At 38.0% G+C, this 14,474-nt stretch overlaps 1 protein-coding gene and 1 long non-coding RNA gene across 9 annotated transcripts in view; both read right to left on the reverse strand.

Annotated features, from left to right (window-relative positions):
- The window catches only part of LOC136863928 (metastasis-associated protein MTA3), a 901,938-nt gene that overhangs the window by 714,086 nt on the left and 173,378 nt on the right, over nucleotides 1-14,474 (reverse strand). The gene's annotated exons all lie outside the window — the stretch shown is intronic.
- Nucleotides 12,359-14,474, reverse strand: part of LOC136863931 (uncharacterized) — a 56,482-nt gene continuing 54,366 nt past the window's right edge. Inside the window, exon 2 of the long non-coding RNA XR_010859228.2 lies at nucleotides 12,359-12,588. This is a non-coding gene — a long non-coding RNA (uncharacterized lncRNA). The remainder of the gene's footprint in view (nucleotides 12,589-14,474) is intronic.

Below are 14,474 nucleotides of genomic sequence, written 5' to 3' on the forward strand. Positions count from 1 at the left end.
AAGAATTTTACAATTAAAATATATCTGTAACGGACTAGACATTGATCATAAAATACTGATGTCCAAGTCATAGTAATGCTCTAAACAACTGTAAGATTTGGCTTTTTTTTCCGTACGTTCCCAAGTTTTTTCTAACACTATTTAGTGCTAAGTTATTTTTCTAAGTTAAATGTCCTATTTGATATTACTGATGTTAGAAGATTAAACTTGCAATGTTTTTCTCCTTCGTTGTATTTTCCTTTTAGTTGAGAAACCACTATATTATTAAAAGACTGCGCTTGAAGGTTTACTGGATACCGTCATATTAGTAGTTTTCACCGATCTTCATCTGATTTGAGTCAGCCTATTTTTAGGCTGATGAGTTTGTTATTGAAGCGTGGTTAAAAGGGACACTAAATAAACAATGCTTAATTGTTGGTGTCTTGATTTTACTGCAACATTTGTGGATGAATGTATCTGTAACAAAAGAATATTATGTGTGTATTGTTTGTAGTTGTTATAAGGAAATCTTGTGGCTGAAATATCACTTATCCCTTTTTTTCCATGCTTTAATGCCTAGCTGTCTAGCTGTGTCTGCTGCAGTACTGAGACTATTTGTTACTGTGTTTCTACTTCTTGTGTTATATGCATGGGGCGGGTGTGGTGAAGGGCGAGTAGGTGGGGTAGGGGAAGGAACTGTGAGCAGGGCGTTAGGCACTGGTGTGACATATGGAGGGCAACTAGGGGACGTGGGGGAAGGGATTATGGGCAGGATGTTGGATACTGACGTACCTTGTGGAGGGAGGTCTCTATGTGTTTTCAAGGTGGGAGTTATGTTTGTTGACATGTTGGAAAGTTTCTAATTTAATATTTTAAAGATTTTACTATTATCTGATTTGAAAACTTGTAGCAATTTTGGTAATTGCTCTATTAATAGTCTTTTTATTTGGACTGCATCATTCAGGTTTTTTTTCCCTATTGAAATAGCCTACTGATCCAATGAATATAATTGTTCTTATACTCTGTCATTAACTTCCCTTCCTCGATCCTTTTTATTTTCTAGAGATCCCTGTCTATTGTACTAAATTCATTAAATTTTCTAGATGTGACCATAACACGTACAGATTTTGGATTTGACTTTCAGATATATAGAAAACCAACACTTTTTTTTTTTTTTGGAAGGAATTGTAATACATACGTACATACATTATCATTATAGACTGTTATGCCTTTCAGCGTTCAGTCTGCAAGCCTCTGAGAATTTACTAAACGTCGCCACAATCCGCGATTTGCAACTAGTGTTGTGGCCTCATTTAGTTCTATACCTCTTATCTTTAAATCGTTAGAAACAGAGTCTAACCATCGTCGTCTTGGTCTCCCTCTACTTCTCTTACCCTCCATAACAGAGTCCATTATTCTCCTAGGTAACCTATCCTCCTCCATTCGCCTCACATGACCCCACCACCGAAGCCGGTTTATGCGTACAGCTTCATCCATTGAGTTCATTCCTAAATTAGCCTTTATCTCCTCATTCCGAGTTCCCTCCTGCCATTGTTCCCACCTGTTTGTACCAGCAATCATTCTTGCTACTTTCATGTCTGTTACTTCTAACTTATGAATAAGATATCCTGAGTCCACCCAGCTTTCGCTCCCATAAAGCAAAGTTGGTCTGAAAACAGACCGATGTAAAGATAGTTTCGTCAGGGAGCTGACTTCCTTTTTACAGAATACTGCTGATCGCAACTGCGAGCTCACTGCATTAGCTTTACTACACCTTGATTCAATCTCACTATATTACCATCCTGGGAAAACACACAACCTAAATACTTGAAATTATCGACCTGTTCTAGCTTTGTATCACCAATCTGACATTCAATTCTGTTGGATTTCTTACCTACTGACATCAATTTAGTTTTCGAGAGGCTAATTTTCATACCATACTCATTGCACCTATTTTCAAGTTCCAAGATGTTAGACTGCAGGCTTTCGGCACAGTCTGCCATTAAGACCAAGTCGTCAGCATAGGCCAGGCTGTTTACTACATTTCCACCTAACTGAATCCCTCCCTGCCATTTTATACCTTTCAGCATATGATCCATGTAAACTACAAACAGCAAAGGTGAAAGATTACAGCCTTGTCTAACTCCTGTAAGTACCCTGAACCAAGAACTCATTCTACCATCAATTCTCACTGAAGCCCAATTGTCAACATAAATGCCTTTGATTGATTTTAATAATCTACCTTTAATTCCCTAGTCCCCCAGTATAGCGAACATCTTTTCCCTCGGTACCCTGTCATATGCTTTCTCTAGATCTACGAAACATAAACACAACTGCCTATTCCTCTCGTAGCATTTTTCAATTACCTGGCGCATACTGAAAATCTGATCCTGACAGCCTCTCTGTGGTCTGAAACCACACTGGTTTTCATCCAACTTTCTCTCAACGACTGATCGCACCCTCCCTTCCAAGATGCCTGTGAATACTTTGCCTGGTATACTAATCAATGAGATACCTCGATAGTTGTTGCAATTCTTCCTGTTCCCTTGCTTATCGATAGGTGCAGTTACTGCTTTTGTCCAATCTGAAGGTACCTTACCAATACTCCACGCTAATTTGACTACTCTATGAAGCCATTTCATCCCTGCCTTCCCACTATACTTCACCATTTCAGGTCTAATTTCATCTATTCCTGCTGCCTTATGACAATGAAGTTTATTTACTATCCTTTCCACTTCCTCAAGCATAATTTCACCAACATCATTTTCCTCCTCCCCATGAGCTTGACTGTTTGCAACACCAACATGATTTCCTTTTACATTGAGAAGATGTTCAAAATATTCCCTCCACCTCTCCAGTGATTCCCTGGGATCTGTTATGAGTTCACCTGAATTACTCAAAACACTGTTCATTTCCTTTTTCCCTCCCTTCCTAAGATTCTTTATTACTGTCCAGAAAGGTTTCCCTGCTGCTTGACCTAGCCTTTCCAGGTTATTACCAAAATCTTCCCATGACTTCTTTTTGGATTCAACAACTATTTGTTTCGCTCTGTTTCTTTCATCTACGTACAAATCCCTGTCTGCCTCGGCCCTTGTTTGGAGCCATTTCTGATAAGCCTTCTTTTTACGTTTACAGGCTGCTCTCACTTCATCATTCCACCAAGATGTTCTCCTTTTCCCATCTTTACACACAGTTGTTCCTAGGCATTCCCTTGCTGTTTCTACTACAGCATCCCTGTATGCCACCCATTCACTTTCTATATCCTGAACCTGCTTACTGTCTACTGTTCGAAACTTCTCACTAATCATATCCATGTACTTCTGTCTAATTTCCTCGTCCTGGAGATTTTCTATGAGAAATAATAATAGCAACAACAATGATAATACTAAGGGAACACCAAGATAAAGTACCTGAAGGGGAAGTGCAGCGTGTCACTGACCTGACCAGGGTGGTTGGCGTGATGTAATGGAAGGGAGCGGACTTCCCGTGGTTTGGATACGAGCGAATGAAAGTTTAATAGTTTTTTTAACACCTCGCACAGTATGCTGGAGTGAAAACAAAGCAGGACTTCATTAAGGTAAGTTGCAAATTTCCAACTCCTACGTATTTGGACAGAAATAAACAAATATTTCCGAATATCGAGTGTGACTTGATAGCATCTGATGATGTTTTAAGAACAAAACTTGTCATTCTTTGTTTAATAGTGCGTATTTTTATTCCTTGTTTAATAGTAGCTTTTTAAAATACAGGTATGTTATAGTGTAATATTTATATTGAATGTGTGTGTTTGACAAACTAGAAAGTTACATTTAAATGTAAATAGCTAAATAGCTGAGTCAGCACTGGAAAGAATGGCTTCCTTCTTAACAAACTAGTAGCACTGCATCATGTTTGGCTATGTTATACATTGTACAGTTGTGCGCAGCTAGCTTAGTTTTGTAATTTGTGATGCTGCCTTGTACACAGTGCCATTTTCGCACTTCTTTGGGAATTAATCTTGTCCGGTCTGTCTTCAAGAGAACGTTCCTTGCTCAGAATATGCCTCTGCCAAATTTCTCTCTCAATATTTTCTGCTTTATAACTGTAGCAGATTTCACACTCATAATCCTTGTTGAAAGAAAGGTGATATAGGTAATCTTGTTTTTCCTCTATATACGTCGATTTATGGAGCTCGATATCTCTGATCATTAATACACTGCAGGCTCTAAATATGACTTTGTGGAGCTATTCCTAAAACAGTGCAATGGTAACTAAGGAAGATTTTCAACGAATAATCTCAAAAACTTCCACACCTTTCTTCTCATTTGTCAGGAGAGTAAGGGCTGCAGTACCAAAGGACATATCAAGTACAGTTTCATGATATTTCCTTAAATTTCTTTCGAGACAGATAAGCTCTATTGTTTCCTGACATATTACTCAAATACTATTGGACAAATTATTCACTGCATTTGTAAAGTAAGACACTAGTAATCCGGGCAGCCAACCCACCAATAAAGCTTATTTTAATCAAAAATGTCAGTTATGCAGTATTGTTTATTTAGCAATGATATGTGTTCTTTTATTCTCACTCTTCTTATAATCAAATTTTACCGTACTGATCTCCTCTCACCAATTAGATGCATTATCCCTATCTGTGATCCAAACTTCAACATTCTTCTGTAACACCTTTCTTTCTTTCTTTCTTTCTTTCTTTCTTTCTTTCTTTCTTTCTTTCTTTCGGCACAGTCTACTGTGCATGTTTCACTTCCATACAAAAAAGATTCTCCCCCTAAAATTCTTCAAAAACCTCTTCTGACAAAACAGTGGGTACTGCTCAAGGCTGCTTTTCTGCAGAGGTACAAGTGAAACGGACCATGATTTTTAATGAGCTCTCCCTGTACTATGATCCCAACCACCTCAAGTCAAACTTGAGCTAAAAACAAGTCTGTGCCTTTCACCTCAACTACAGGAAAGCATAGTGACAACTGGATATCACGTAGCAAGGTGACAGACATCAACACTGCTCAACACCAAAAAACCTGGTTGTCACATTATATCATTCTCTGAACTTACAGCAGCCCTGTGCCAAAACCAGCAGAACAGTCTGTACTGAATACATCTACAGGATACTGACAAGAAAAGCCAGGGGATCCAACCTACTGATCACTATATCAACCACCCTGGCACTGTATATATATGCCTGAGAAAGGCCTTCCTTCTTGGGCTAGATTAACCCTTTCATGACCAAAATAATTCTAATATGAAAATTTGTGAACACTTTTGTGTAGTAGTGCAGGAGGGTGTTCTAAAATGGAAAGTGACACTTTTCTTTCCTTTCATGTATAGATTTTGCAAAACTTGAAGTGGGATCTATTGTTCCCAATGGTCTCTCAAAACCATCCCTAGAATAGAAGGGAAATTATATACTTAAGTAGGCAGAAATGATAAACAACTACTCAAATCTAATTACTATACTATTTAGGACTTCATTTTTATTTACATGGTTTAGACAAAGATTGCTTTTTTTTTTTTTTCGTCGCACCGACACAGATAGGTCTTACGGCGATGATGGGACAGGAAAGGGCTAGGAGTGGGAAGGAAGCGGCCGTGGCCTTAATTAAGGTACAGCCCCAGCATTTGCCTGGTGTGAAAATGGGAAACCACGGAAAACCATTTTCGGGGCTGCCGACAGTGGGGTTCGAACCTACTATCTCCCGAATACTGGATACGCGCCGCACTTAAGCGACTGCAGCTATCGAGCTCGGTAGACAAAGAATGCTTTGCAAAATAAGAGCATAAAAATGACAAGACTTATTATGCTTACTTGTCATTCTACAAACATATTTGCATAGTATAGGAAAGCAATAATGTAGGTGCATAAATAAAATACAAAACATATCTATAACACATAATGTCACATTATTCAAGAATAGAGTTTGTTCACGTTGCATGAAACTGTGCAAAACATGGGGTACCACACAATGGAACTTGACAAGAAAAGCAGATGACCTTCGTGAGCTTTTCAAACAACTTGGTGCTGCAGTGTTGGCATCGTCATTTTGAGCTGATTTTTTGAGGCATATTTTCCCTACAGACTGCAATTGAACTTCATCTGGAACTCCCACTATTCCACGTTTACTTCTTTGAAACTGCTGAGGCCCTCTGCGTTTACGGGACGAGTACCCATCAATCAACTGTCCAGCTAGGAGAATGCGAAAACCAAGTTGATCGGCTTGCTTGTAATTTAGTTTCCACAGTTGGAAAGAATTCACAATTGCTAAATCAAATAGGAAGTAAAACAACCTCTGCCACCACTTGTTTGATCACCTTCCAACTTAATAAACTTTCCTTCAATTGATCAAATCATTCAACACCATCCATTATGAGATTATATTTCTTAACCACTACAGGATATGGAATGTCACATTTTGACCTATCTTTGTTCTTCCTTTTTACAAATATAATCTCTTTTGGATTGTGCAAAGATGATAACAGGCAAACTGATTTACTGTCTTGCCATTTTACAGCAGAAACAGAACCTTTCGTTGCAAACAAACTCGTCCCGTTTCATTTTGGAGTTCTCCTTCAGCATCTGTGGTAGTCCTTTCCTGTTGCTTCTTACTGTACCACAAGAAAAACCTCTCCCATACAAATAATTCATTAGATTGAATGTGGTGAAGAAGTTATCATATGCTACTAGTCTATTTGTGTGAAAAAATGGCTGGCTTAAGTCAATAACAACCCTTTCACACATCTGACTGCTTGTCACATCTGCTGTATCACATTCTCTTGTATATATGTCAAAGTTTAGTATGCAACCTGTTGAGTCAGCACGACACCAGACTTGATATCCCTGTTTGACCAGTTTTAGTGGCATATACTGTTTGAGGCATAATCTGCCTTTGAATGGTACCATACATTCGTCGACTGATAAGTAGGTGGAGGGCTCATAGTTTTCCAGACTAGCTTTCTTCAAATCATTCAACAGGGGCCTGATTTTGTGTAATTTATCATAACCTGGCTCCCCTGTAGGTATGGTGGATGTTTTTTGTGATCTACGAATACATGCCTGAGTTGCATAAACGTTCGTTTGGTCTACAATAGTATTCAAGAACTTTGAGAAATACACTATTTTTTTGTCCAATACAGTAAACTCTCACAGCTGTGATCTACAGTGTTCTGTAAGAAGGAAGTCAGCTCCCATACGAAACTATATCGGTCTGTTTTCAAACCAACTTTGCTTTACGAGAGCGAAAGCTGGGTGGACTCAGGATATCTTATTCATAAGACAGAAGTAACAGATATGAAAGCAAGAATGATTGCTGGTACAAACAGATGAGAACAATTGCATGAGGCTACTTGAAATCAGGAGATAAAGGTTTAGTTACGAATGAACTCGATGGATGAAGCTGTAGGGTCATGCGAGGCGAAGGGAGGAGGATAAGTTACCTAAGAGACTAATGGACTCTTGTTTTGGAGGGTAAGAGAAATAGAGGGAGACCAAGAAGACGATGGTTAGACTCAGTTTCTAATGATTTAACCCTTTGCCCTTGAATATTTTTGTAGGCGTAATGTCTCCCAACTTGTAATTATTTCAGTCAGTTTTTGCCATACTGGGAGATGTATTATGAAACACTTATTTACATATTTACAACAATTTTGTACAGGTTCAAAATGAAAAAAGTATTGTACACAAAGACATAAGAAAGATACAGATACGTTTTTTTTCTCTACATTTTCATTGGAATTTCAGGTGGGTATCATACTTTTCGAAGCACAGTCCTGGGTGAAGTCCTCGTTGCTTCTCACAGGTTTTGCAGAAGTGAACCGTTTCTCGCCTCCCAACGCAACTTTCCTATCCTTGCTGTCCTTATACTGAGACTTCCTTCCATGAACACCATACAGACCGCTTCTGAAGTTGAGCATTTCTCTGAATGTTTAATTTTGCGTATTCGTTAGTCTCATTCGTAATGGAGGTTAGTAGCTGGTCCATAAACAGTAATTGTCAGTACTGTAATTCTGTAAAAGGCCTATTTCCATGGCTTACAAATCCACTTACTGACCTAAAAGTGAACTTAAGACAGGCCTACATGACCTGTAGTCTACGATCTCCAAGCAGTATTAGAATTTTGTACATGCTGGTGAGGTCCGGGTCGCGGCAATAGATTATACCTCCCCAAACATTACACGCATCACTGTCATTATTATCACTCAGATCACTCTCTGAAACATCACTTTCATCACTTGCCTTGAAACGTTCATCACTTTCATGATCACCATCCGTAAATTCAATCACTGTCACCAATACTTCTCCCTCTGTCAAGCCGAGAGCCGCCATTTTCTGCAATCGCTTTCCTTTGAGCATATACATCACCAAAGAAACAGAGTAATATAGTCTTCCTATTCTAAAAGAAGTTGTCTGAAATTTGTTCTCACTGTGCACAGAAGATAGCAGCACTCACTGAATATTAAATAGAAGTCGTAATGTACTCCACAGAGTAGTTATGCAACACAAAACCGTGTGTCGACCAGAGCTCGACACACGAGTGGTAGCGCTGAACGGCGGCTGTCGACCTGTTGTCGAGAAATAAGAATTAAATAAAAACTTTTCCACCTGATCGGTACTTTTGACAGCATGCAAGCAAGCACTGCTACGGAGTGCCAGCCAAGGCCAAGTGACGTCACACTGAAAGTTCTATTCGATTCTATGTCATTTCATCACGAACGGAAGGTTAGATCGGTTTTTGGAGAATGTCACCTTGCAGGCCTGGTCAACAAATGCTACTACCCAAAATTTCATTAAAATCGGCGGAAGGATGGCCGAGATATGAATTTTTTAAGATGCTCATATTTCCAGTCTCGCCGTCCGACCTTGGGCAATAAAAGGAGGTCGCCAGCCTCGAGGAAGTCAGTGTGTCACTGAATGTGTCAGTGTGTGTGCGAGCGAGCACATCGTCATGAACCAGTCGCCTCGCTATGTGATACGGTTCGTTACTCTGTCCGGCTTAGGACCGGGGTTTTGAAAGTACGTAATACGAGTGTTGAAAGCCTTTTCTGTGAACTCTAATTTCGCGTGTAAGCGAAAGCATATTCACTGCTAATATTGGTCTGTCGAGCCGTGTAACATTATTTCGTTTTGTGAATTTTGTAACTGAAGAGACTGTACATTTTGAAACTGTGTTTAAAGGACTTAAGGCATAAAGACTGTGCTTTAATTATTTCCTCTACAAGAGACTGTGTTAGGCTATTTCATGAAATTGTGCCCTAGTGAAAGTACAATTCTTTTTATGGACAGTGTTATTTGTTTCATAAAGGACAGTGCCTACTTTTCTTTCAACGACTGTGTCAATTACTCCGTGAGAAAAACAGTGTCGACATTTTCTTTTCATAAGACTGTGCCAACCTTCATTTTCAAAAGATTGTGTTAATCCATTTTGCAGAACTGTGCTAACATTTACTTTCATAAAACTGTGTCGATATTTCCTTTCAAGGACTGTGTAGATTTGTGAAATACGGTGCCTTTATTTCCTTTCAAGGGACTATGTTAATTCCCCTCATAAAGACTGTGTCTCTCCGAAGTTAAGCAACATTAAGCGTGGTCAAGATTTAGATGGGTTGCAGAATGGAGGAGCGGAAAGGAACTGGCCACCCTACCATATGTAAACTTCGGCTCAGGCACACCTCTGCGGAGTTTCGGACCTGCCTTTGGGCAGAATACACCCTTACCTTACCTGCACTGAGATTACGTGAAGTGATAAACGATTGTATCTCTGGAAATTCCGGATTATTTTCATTATCTATCACTTTGAGTTATCTCTTTTCCAAAAGTAATGTGCGTCCAACACCATTCCCGGTGGAACTTGTTCGACCAGTAAACACAGTAAACAGTGTCTCGCCATAATTTGCAGTGCAGTGCAGTAGAGAAGTGTCGCATCAGATTCTATTGACATTCTGTGCGAAAGTGTTACATTTCTCTGCTCCCTTCATGGGACTTAGTGGAATACAAAACTCAACAACTATTCCACGCTGCACTATCATCAGACAACCGCCCCAGGTTCGAGTCTCCTTCAACATCAAGGGCTAAGAACCGCCGTGGGACGACGCCGACAACGTGGGACGACTTCGACGACGTGGGAGGCCGCCGACGCCGCATAACAACGCCTTCTCCACATCTTCGAGAACATTCAAACCATTCGTCTGTAAAAGGTGATATAATTTCCATGCATTTTTTTTTTAATAAACTGCAAGTTCCACTTTAAATATGAACTCATTTCACTACCCATCTCTCGTACTCTCTAAAGCATGAACCGTACATGCCTTGACATAATCCATGCTCTCCACAAAGCTGAAGTACGGGCGTTCCTGTTTCAATATATATATTTTATGAACGATTCTCACACGTGAACAATACTGAAATAGTATTAGCTTCGCAAAATCTGTTTATAAGTACGACAAAGGAAGAGGTTATGTTGGTACTGTATATTTTTATAAATACATATAGACATTTTCCATCATAAATATGCATTCGGAAATGACAGACACTATAGTAATAAAGAAAAACACCCAAGAAAGGCGCATGATGTGGCCTGGTAAACACCGACCTCATGACACCTACAGTTCATTGGATGAAATATGTCCCACTAATTGAAACGCATATTACAGTTTACATTTCATGGTAAAATCCATAAATTATGCCCCACAATATTCAGAATTAATCACACTTTCATAGTATACACAATAGACCTACCTTCATCATCTTGCTGCGCCATATGAGTTAATTCAAACAGACACTGGACCAAAACACATCAAGCTGTCCGCCATTACCACGCGGACTACACTTCAACTGTTGTCACAGGTCCATACATGTGTACAATGTTAGAGTGATCATTCTCCATGCAGGTCTTAATAATTCCATCAGAGTGCAGCACTATCCTTCAGTGGGACAGATAATTCCAAATGGACTTCTAAGGATTTAAATTTAGTGGGACCTATGCGTCCCACCGAGCCAAAAAGGGTTAAATCTTATATTCCCTTAACTTCTATCAAGGTCAGCGTAGAGTTTTATGCGACAGGACCTGGAGTTTTACATGGAATCCGAATCACAGGGACGTAAATTTTCATCTCAAAAACCCCATATTCATTGGCCAGGAATTGAACCATGACTGCTTTAGTGAGAGGCCAGTGACTAAGCCACTTGGTTATCATACCCTATTTGACTTCTACCATCACTACATAAATAATGGAACAATAGCCAATTTGAAGTTTTAGCGCATCTCAATTTAAATTTATAATACATAGATACCTATATCAAAAATATGGATAAAATATTATTTAAGCATAGAATATTTTGTTCACTCACAATTCAGTTAGGTCGTTATCAATTAGCACTTTCACATTTTCCCTGGAAATTTCACCAATATTCTAGGCCAAACCTTCCACAAGATTATCCCAATATTCCAGTTTATGAGGAACCTACACCCTTGTTCTGTGTTCCCACTTGCAAATACTTTCACCTTAACATTTTTATAGGCTTTAAATTCATAGTCAATTTCCGAGAAAAGTGGTTGAATGCACTCTGAATAATCCTTTTACTGTTATAAGACGATAACAAAGTCAGTCGAGTTTCTAGCAATTAATATCATCGCTACATAATGGTTGTCAACACTGAAGCATTACATTCTTCCTCAATTAATTTGTATGGTTACATATCACCCACACCACAGACACAGTATGAGCACACAGTTATTTAAGACAGAAACATTGAGGTATGAATGCTCAAACAAAAAAATTTTACTCATGTCGCCCTCTCGCTCGAGTAACTCAGCTTGAAATGTCTGGTAAAAGTGGAGTTTGTAGTGGGCAAGGAGGAAGCAGGCCAGGTTTTGTCTTAGATTCCTGGAATTCCCCAATAACTTAATATTTCAATAATGCTCTATTATCACCCCTACCTGGAGTTTTGAAATGGACCCTGCCAAATGACTTGTTTCTATTCCTCAGTACAGTATAGATTTCAACCCTGATCCTGCACATAGATGAAATGAGATTGATTGTTTAAACCTTAGGATATGCAAAAATACTGTAGTAGAATGAAACTAAGTGGAATAAACTAAAAACCAGTAAGTCTTAATGTCTCATACATATAATCCAACTGAAAATTACAATACATGTTTCTTAAAATAAACATATGCTAAAATTACAAAATGATTTTTTAAATGGAACACAAGTGAGGATGAATGAAAAATATGAAACAATGTGCATATACTTCTTCCTACCTCATTTATCAAACAATAAATGATATTGTTAACTATCATCAATTCAGTTACATGCATTTAAGTTGAATAAATTACAGCTGTGCATACAATACTCATTTTACCACACAACATGAAATAAACAAAAGAAGTTGAAGAATACAAATATTAACTATTGAATTAAAACATGAAAGCAATACATAGCATTACATATTTTTTGTGTAATTATAATTTTTTTTTGGATAAATAAAGATAAGTTATGAGTATTTTATGTCCAATTACACACACACACACACACACGTTTCATTCTTGATTTCTTCACAAAGCAGTATCACAGAATAACTGCACAAGGATTATGAAATGAAGAGAATGGTGGTCTTTCCTGAAACAAGAGAGAGCACGTTATTAACTCTACTTCAATCAAATGAACACTCCCTAAATACCACATCTAATGAATTGATGGAAACATTTAACGGCTACTAGCTTCTTTCAAAATGTTCAAGGACAGTGATGTACAAAGAATAAAAATAGTCTCAATGAAACCCTACATTAATATTTATTTAATAAATTATCTGCAACAATTATGAAGAGTACTTCCTAATAATAAGACACAGTACCTCAGCAGACTAAACTCTGCTTTAATATACATTTGTATAGAGATTCAAATGCAGTTAACTTCATTTGAGTGGAAATTTAAATAATAATACAGGGTTTAACTGTTTCAGTATAATACATGAATATATGTACCATACTTGCAATACTATATGCTCAAAAATTATCTCAATAAATAAAAACTTAGTTCTGCTGAACAGTAGCTGCAAAATAAGTACGAACCTATGTCTCCATTTTCAATGATGCAGTGTTTCTCTAACAGAGAAAAATACCTTGAAGACATTTAATGCTTTAATACATGTCATAAATTTTAAGTGATACACATGGTATCATAGATACAGTGTTTTGAACATTAAAATAGACTTCCCAGCCCAGTGTATATTCAACATCCCTTCAACTCCTATCGGTTTTGTGAAACCGGAATCCCAGTGTGGAAAAATTAGATCCATTTCTCAATTCAACAGTAAGGTAAGGAATACATAAAACAAATGCAGGGTGCATTAAAGACTGTGCTTCAGCATTAATGAGCCTGGACTCTAGCAAGGTCATACAGAAATTATAAACGAGATTGAAAACAGCAACCATGTACCATTACTCAGTTACTGTTATTAATTAAATAATTCCTTTCACACCACTGACCATTTCTCTTGTGGCTTGTCAGTAGCAGTGCCCAGAAAATCAGAGGAACTTCTCTATATCATCACAACTGAAGTTCCAAATTTCCTCCCAACTGCAGAACATAAATCCTGGGAAATCAAGAAGTGATCGAACCAGTTATCTTGCAAACAGACATTGCTGATATGCTGGTATCCATATTATCACTGAACATTGTTTTCCTCATTTACTATCCCTACTGTAATATGTCAGTATTATTTCTTAGTAATTACAATTTAAATACAAATCAGATACTTGATTTATGCTTTGAGGTAGTACTGTGACTGATGATGCCTTCAATGAAAGGTGAAACATGTCTCATATGGAAATAAAGATAAATTACTAATTGTTTAAAAATATTAATGTATTGAATGGGTGATATTATAAACCAATTAGCATCCTACATACTGCAAACAGACAGCCAATGACCAACAAACTACAGCACTTGGATTGGTAAGAAATGAAGAAGTTGACAAGAACACAGGTGATTAAAGAATGAGGTAGATATCAAGAGCATGGCAGCTGAAGAGGAATGGCTGAAAGAGAAGTCTAATGATGTTGAAGAGTGTATGGCTGTTGGGGAGAAATATATTGCACACTAGAAAAAGAATATATCTGGATTTAAAAAACAGTATCTCCATGAATATTAATACCCAAGATGAAGAAACCATTTCTACGAAGAGAAGTCATAGCAGAAAGAGGGCAGCACACTAATCCATTGTATCGAGGGAATGAATTATTACAAGGGTGTGTGTTGAAAGTGTAGAGGCTGTTGTTGCTGATGAGATTAGAGACCAAATTTTTAAGTCAGAATTTAACAGAGCTATATGGGACCCCAGTAAAAACAAAATTCCAGGACCTGACGGCACATCATCAAAATTACAGGCTCCCTAGAACAGTTAAGCTATTACCATTATTGTAGTATTTATTAAGTATTCAAGATACGATTGAACTTGGGGTTGGAGGCACTACTGTTTTTCACAGCTGGTTGATGACAGTACG

This window comes from Anabrus simplex, chromosome 2 (genome assembly GCF_040414725.1).
Source record: "Anabrus simplex isolate iqAnaSimp1 chromosome 2, ASM4041472v1, whole genome shotgun sequence".
NCBI lineage: Eukaryota > Metazoa > Arthropoda > Insecta > Orthoptera > Tettigoniidae > Anabrus > Anabrus simplex.